Source organism: Berghia stephanieae, unplaced genomic scaffold, assembly GCF_034508935.2.
Source record: "Berghia stephanieae isolate SIO BIC M18660-M18661 unplaced genomic scaffold, UCSD_Bste_1.3 scaffold222, whole genome shotgun sequence".
NCBI lineage: Eukaryota > Metazoa > Mollusca > Gastropoda > Nudibranchia > Aeolidiidae > Berghia > Berghia stephanieae.
The window spans coordinates 17,501-25,000 of NW_027623313.1; positions in this window are offsets into that span (position 1 = coordinate 17,501).

Consider the following 7,500-nt stretch of genomic DNA (forward strand, 5'->3'; position numbering starts at 1 on the left):
GTGTAATTATAGATAACAGTCTAAGATTTGAATCGCACACCAAAAATGTCATCAAAAAATGTAACCAGCGCTTGTATATACTCAGAAAATTAAGGTCTTTCAATGTGAACAGAAAGACCATGATACAAATCTACAAGTCATTAATATTGAGTATCGTTTCGTTTGGCATCACAATGTGGTATGGAAGCTGTGGAACAAAAGAAAAATCCAAACTACATAGAACCCTCAGAGAGGCTTCAAAAATAATTAACACCGACCTAAGAAGCCTTGACACAACTTTTATTAATGCAGTTGAGAAGAAATCTTTTAACATTATCAACGAAAAGAGGCATCCGTTGAGCGAAAAATTCCAACTTCTGCGCTCCGGAAGACGGTATCTAGAAGCAAAATGTAGGACAAATCGACATAAGACAACCTTCATTCCAACCGCCATAAAATTAATTAACAAATCTATTGTGGAAAAATGAGACAACCAATGAAAATAACGAGAAGCAGTGTCGTGAATCATCATCATCGACATTGCCGCCGTCGTTATCATCATCATTATCATCATCATCATCATCATCATCATCATCATCATCATCATCATCATTATCGTAGTCATCATCATCATCATCATCATCATCATCATCATCATCATCATCATCATCATCATCATCAACCATTGCCATCTTCTTCTTAATATAAGACACTATATTTATAATATGGTTATCTGCTGTCCCAGCAAATATATCGTATCGTTCTATCTGTCTGTCTGTGTGCCTGTATATATGTATGTATGTATGTATGTATGTATGTATGTATGTATGTATGTATGTATGTATGTATGTATGTATGTATGTATGTATGTATGTATGTATGTGTATGTATGTATGTATTATGTGTCTGCATGTAGTATGTATGTATATGTGTTTGTATGTACGCTCATTTCTTTTGTATACATGTGTAGAAACAATGTGCAAGCGTGTATGTTCGTGTATGGCTGTGTTTGTATTTTTAAATGTGTTGATGTTCATACCATGAACCAAACTGAGCATTGTTTACCTCACATGAATTGCCTTTAATTTGGACAATAAAGATTATTATTATTATTATTATTATCTTCCATTATAATCTGGAAAGTTCTGTTCCCTGACGCTGACCTTTGCTTATCAATTAGATCACCCCCCCCCCCTGGGGCACCCATCCTCTCCCCACGCCACGCTAACATTTCATTCATACTGCAACCACCATTGAGTACAGACGATACAAGTTAGTTTTCATTATATTTTATTTGTTTTCCACGTTTATTTGTGTTTTGTTGTGCTGACGAAGGGATTGTAACCGAAACGTCCATTGTCTGTTTTGTTCCCATACGAAGCCTTTCCATTTTCACTCTTTCGTTAGTATTTGGTTGGTACCACAAATACGAGTACGAACGTCGTACCCGTGTCATCTATGCGCCGTACTACTTAGGACATGACTGATACGAAACTCTCTTCGACCGGAACAATCGCACCAGGAACAGGTTCCGTACCAGGAAAAACGCCACCAGGAACACAATCGTACCAGGAACAGGTTCCGTACCAGGAAAAACGCCACCAGGAACACAATCGTACCAGGAACAGGTTCCGTACCAGGAAAAACGCCACCAGGAACACAATCGTACCAGGAACAGGTTCCGTACCAGGAAAAACGCCACCAGGAACACAATCGTACCAGGAACAGGTTCCGTACCAGGAAAAACGCCACCAGGAACACAATCGTACCAGGAACACAATCGCACCAGGAAAAACGCCACCAGGAACACAATCGTACCAGGAACAGGTTCCGTACCAGGAAAAACGCCACCAGGAACACAATCGTACCAGGAACACAATCGCACCAGGAAAAACGCCACCAGGAACACAATCGTACCAGGAACAGGTTCCGTACCAGGAAAAACGCCACCAGGAACACAATCGTACCAGGAACAGGTTCCGTACCAGGAAAAACGCCACCAGGAACACAATCGTACCAGGAACAGGTTCCGTACCAGGAAAAACGCCACCAGGAACACAATCGTACCAGGAACAGGTTCCGTACCAGGAAAAACGCCACCAGGAACACAATCGTACCAGGAACAGGTTCCGTACCAGGAAAAACGCCACCAGGAACACAATCGTACCAGGAACAGGTTCCGTAACAGGAAAAACGCCACCAGGAACACAATCGTACCAGGAACACAATCGCACCAGGAACAGGTTCCGTACCAGGAACAACGCCACCAGGAACACAATCGTACCAGGAACACAATCGTACCAGGAACAGGTTCCGTACCAGGAAAAACGCCACCAGGAACACAATCGTACCAGGAACAGGTTCCGTACCAGGAAAAACGCCACCAGGAACACAATCGTACCAGGAACACAATCGCACCAGGAACAGGTTCCGTACCAGGAACAACGCCACCAGGAACACAATCGTACCAGGAACAACGCCACCAGGAACACAATCGTACCAGGAACATGAAAATGTTCCGAATGCCCGCCGCTACTCCTTTCTCTTGTTTAGTTTTGGCGGGTATTGAGGAAAATTTCTATCGATACCAATAATACTCTAGACAGTAGTCAATATATTTAATTATTTACAGCGGTGGTTCACCCATGGAGGACACATAGGTACTGCCATACTCTAAATTTATTAAATCTTTTATTTATTCCATTTAAACTCCAAATATAGATGTTAAATATTCTTAAAAAGCCATTTTATCTAGTTTAACCCAATGTCAATACTATTTTGGTATCGATCAAAAGCATCACGTGACCACGATCGCCATTTTAGCCTCGGATTTGGCGAGCACTCCGTCCCTCAGGCGAGCCATTGCCACAGACCGGTAGCGCCATCTGGTGGATCGGGGCAAAATGTCTCACTGTCTCACTATAGCTCGCCTGAGGGACAAGCCTCAGGAGAGCCATTGCCACAGACCGGTAGCGCCATCTGGTGGATCGGGGCAAAATGTCTCACTGTCTCACTATAGCTCGCCTGAGGGACAAGCGATCATATTGAGCGGGTTTTCGATCGAGTCCTCTAAAATCGAGCGGGTTTCGAGTTAGTGACGTCATCGAGCAGTGATTCGTTTGAAAAAATAAAACACGAGCATCTCGCTTGCCACAGGAAACTTCACAGACCCCTCCCTCTCTTATGTCTGTGGCTGGCTTGACTGCAGCTGGTTATGATGGGGGCTACCCAAGGCTACCATACACAGGTGAATGCCCTGGGGCTACCAGATGGCAAAGTTCAAAATTGGTTACTAAGAAACGCTTTTCTATTATTATTCATTTTAAAAAGAAATCTTTTATTTAAAAAAAAAAGAAAAGATAAGTTTATCCAACTGTAGTGGATTGTATTGTTAATCAAAACCAATGAGTTTTTCAAGGGAGTCAGAATGCTTGTGGTGTTTGGCTATTTGGGGTCTATTTGACTACTTGGGCAAGAAGAAATCTGGCTGTCTGCCAGCCATGATTATGATCGTTCGTCGCATCACACACACACACACACACACACACACACACACACACGCCATCAAACAGTTGTTGATAGTGAAGGCTTGAGCCCCCCCCCCCCCCACCACCACCACCACCATCCCGCTGTCACCTTGACATTTCATATTTACGTCACGCCAAAAGTTGTCGGCCGCCCCCACCTCCCATTTGTCACTGGTCGTCATCGCCTCTTGTGTGTGCGGGAAGAGCTCGTGCCTTTCATTATTTGAAAAATAAATGAACAAGAATGGTGTGTTTTTATTAGGTAGGTAGATAATAATAATATTTAGCAGGTTCCACCCCATACACACACGGATTGCCCGGACACGATGATAACGATGCCGACGACAATGGATGACGATGATGATGATTATCGTGTTTCTGTTTAAAAAATGATAATACTTTAGCAGGTTCCACCCCCACCCCCCACACGGATAGACCGGACCCGAAGATGATGATTGTGGTATTGCTGGCTGTTACGGCTGTGATGGGATGATGATAATGATGATGTTGATGATGATGATGATGATGATGATGATGATGATGATGATGATGATGATGATATGATGATGATGTTGATGATGGGAACTAACAAAGAATACACAGGCATCAAAAATTGAAACATTCCATATTCAAAGCTAATGTTTTACTTTTAAAAATTGAGCTTTACAATATCCACTAAAAAATAATAGCATAGATCATAAACAAATGTTAACTATAGTATAATATACATATAGATATAGTTTTGTACAAGTATTTCAACTTACGGACATCCATAGAATGAAGCACAATTAAAATATAACACAAACTATAATAGTAATGGTAGATTAAGCATTGAATTCACAGTTATATTTCGTTCCACTTTGAATGTTAACCAATAATTAATTTTACCTTCAACCGAGAGAAATTAAACTTTTACAAGTTTGAAATTGGAGGGATGGTTCTTCTTTCTTGGGATTCATAGCGTGTGTGTGATGCAATTCGGAGATGAATTTGGTTTTGTAAAGTAAGGTCACGCCAAGGAATTATGGAGATAGCCAATCAGAAAGAATGTTCCAATTTAGATACCCAATGATATTCAGATGCTTTTGATTAACAACTTTAGCGGGAAGAGACAGAGCTAGAACATCAATTGCAATTTTAGCTACTCTTGAACGAGACGCGAACCTCAGGGTATATGCACGTTGGAGTATTGTTTGGAAAACCTCAGGGTATATGCACGTTGGAGTCTTGTTTGGAAAACCTCAGGGTATATGCACGTTGGAGTCTTGTTTGGAAAACCTCAGGGTATATGCACGTTGGAGTCTTGTTTAGAAAGGGTAATTAGCAGGAGATTTGCATACAATGGGCAGACAATTGAATCTTTGCGAACGGAAATCAACACCTCGAGTTAAAACACTCAGAACGTGGACAGTTTTATTCTACAGTTAAGCTAATGTAAACATACACTCTTCAAACCCATTGTATAACGGGACGCTAGATACCACTCACTTTCCGCTTAAGGCTTATTCACCTGTTCAATGTCAACTCCGATGCCTATGTGTTTAAGTAAAATATACACTAAAACTACCCATCATATCAATCGTTCGAATACACATAACTACAGATAGAACGAAATTGACGTCACTCGGCTCCTTGTTATTGTTTTCAAGCCAGCCTTTTTTTATTAGCTGTTCTCACTAAATTGAATAAATCAGATTTTAAACGTCCAATGCTACACATTGTTTTGTGTGTTTGTAATTTATTTCCGGCTGTCGAAATGATGTGAGCTTTTTGGCTAAACGCACAGTATCGATAGTCTGATTGATAGGATTTAGTGACAACAACTCATAAAAATGGTTGGCTTAAAACAATAAATTCCAGCAATCTTTCAACGTCCGCCATAGTCCATAGCCATGTACTCATTCACACCTGAGTTGAGTTGAGTGTGTTAAATGCTTTGCCTAAAGACAACGTTGGACAAGAATTTTCCACAAAATCATTGTCACCATCCGACTATTGACAACGCATGACATCGCTTGAGGTTTATAACAAGACGGGATAGATATATCGTACCGTTGGGCCACTGCGCCACACAAAAGCGTTGAGCATGGTGGAAATGCAAATAGATAAATAAATTGTAATTCACAAGTTTTGATGCAACACATGCGGGATAAATATCTAGGGGAAGTAATTGTGAACAACAGTTATTAAAAGTTGGTAATTTCCACGGTTATATCCCCTGTCGATCTGGTTACGAAGAATCACAAATTGGCTAACTATGCTTCCTAACCCCCAATCCTATATAACTTAAAAAAAAAGAATCAATTGAGCGGGGGAGAAGTGGCCGAAGGGTTAAGGCATTGCCCTGTGATCCGGAAGGTCACGGGTTCGAGTCCCGCTTCAGGCTCTTTCGTTTTTATTCCTTGGGAAAGATTATTAAATCCCAAATTTGCTCACTAGGACGACGTGGGTGATTCCTGTTAACATCAGATATCTTGTTTGATGAAATATTTATAGTTCTTCGTAGTATGCCTAGGCGACGATATCTCTTATGATGTCGTGGCGGAAGGGCATAAACAAACCAATAGATTAAGTAGAATGAAGGCAGTCTATATAAACTACGGAAATCTGTGGGCTATAAGGACCAAAGCTTCATTTGGGACACCGTGGTTCAGTGGTACGGTCTTTGCTTCCTACCCAAAGGAACCGAGTTCGATCATCTGCGATGTATCACCTTGAGCAAGGTCACATTACCTAGTTCACTTTTCGGCGCTGCACTGCAGCTGACGCCTGGGTTATTTTAGTCTTCCCTTGGAATAGACTCTAAAGGCAAATTTTCCAATGAGGATGGATAAAGGGAATTTTTGTTGTTGTTATTTTTTTTATTGTTTTTAATATATGTTTATTCCTAACTCCCAATTCTATTTTTTATAGAACAGATTGTGCAGAATGAAAACATTTCTATGAACATTTAAGACCTAAAATCTTACAATTATAACTGATATTACTTAAATTGGAGAACCCAGTGATACAAATATCTATGTCGCAAACAGTAAATTATTATTATTTTTTTTTTTACAAAATGGAGAAAAAAAAGCTTGGCTTAGCCTAGAGAAGGATATAAATTGACTCAGCTCTTTGTTATTGTTTTTGACCAGCCATTTTTATGAGTAGTTCCCACTAAATTCTATTAATCAGACTATAAACGTTTAAAGTTGCACATAGTTTTTTTGTGTTGGTACATTATATCCGACTGACAGATATTTTGAGCATTTTGGCTAAACGCAAAGAATCAATAGAAAGAATACATAAAATATAATATTGTAGTATTGAGACAGGGGACTTAGGATTTATTTATCATGAAAAAAATTGGTGGATTAACTAAGAAGATTGTTTATGGAAGTGGTTAACTGAAAAATCATAAAAATGAAACTTAAGTTGTTTTTATTTGCTTTTTTTTTTGTTTTTTTTTTTTTTGTTTGTTTGTTTGCTGTTATTTTTGTTTGCTTTTTTTTTTGGGGGGGGGGGGTTTCTTATATATATATATATATTATTTAAAATATTTACCACAATGTTTGAGACAGTCTACATTAATGTTTCAGGCTTAATTTGCCATCGTCAGGACTGAGTTGTTTTGTTGACTGTTGTTGTTTCTTGAAGTGGTTCCGGTTTAAAGTTGCTTAACAAGAATTTACGCCGATGGGGACACTTTCCGTACATCTCACTTTTCATGTTGAGTGTGGCTTCATGAGGGTGTTTGATTATAGTATATTTCTCTTCCAGGCATAAGCTACATTGTTTTGATGTTGGTGTGTATCCTGTTGCTTTAGATAAAATTTTCCATGAAATGTTGTGGTCTAGTTTGTTGTCTTTTAATTTCCAAATATGTTCGCTGAGTTTTGTGGATGTTTTTTGTTAGTGTTTCTAAATGTTGAGGTGTGGAGGTTGTATCTTGTTTTGAAATTATTTTCTGTTAGTCCTACATATTTTTCTTGCTTGTTTGTTTTAGTTTCTG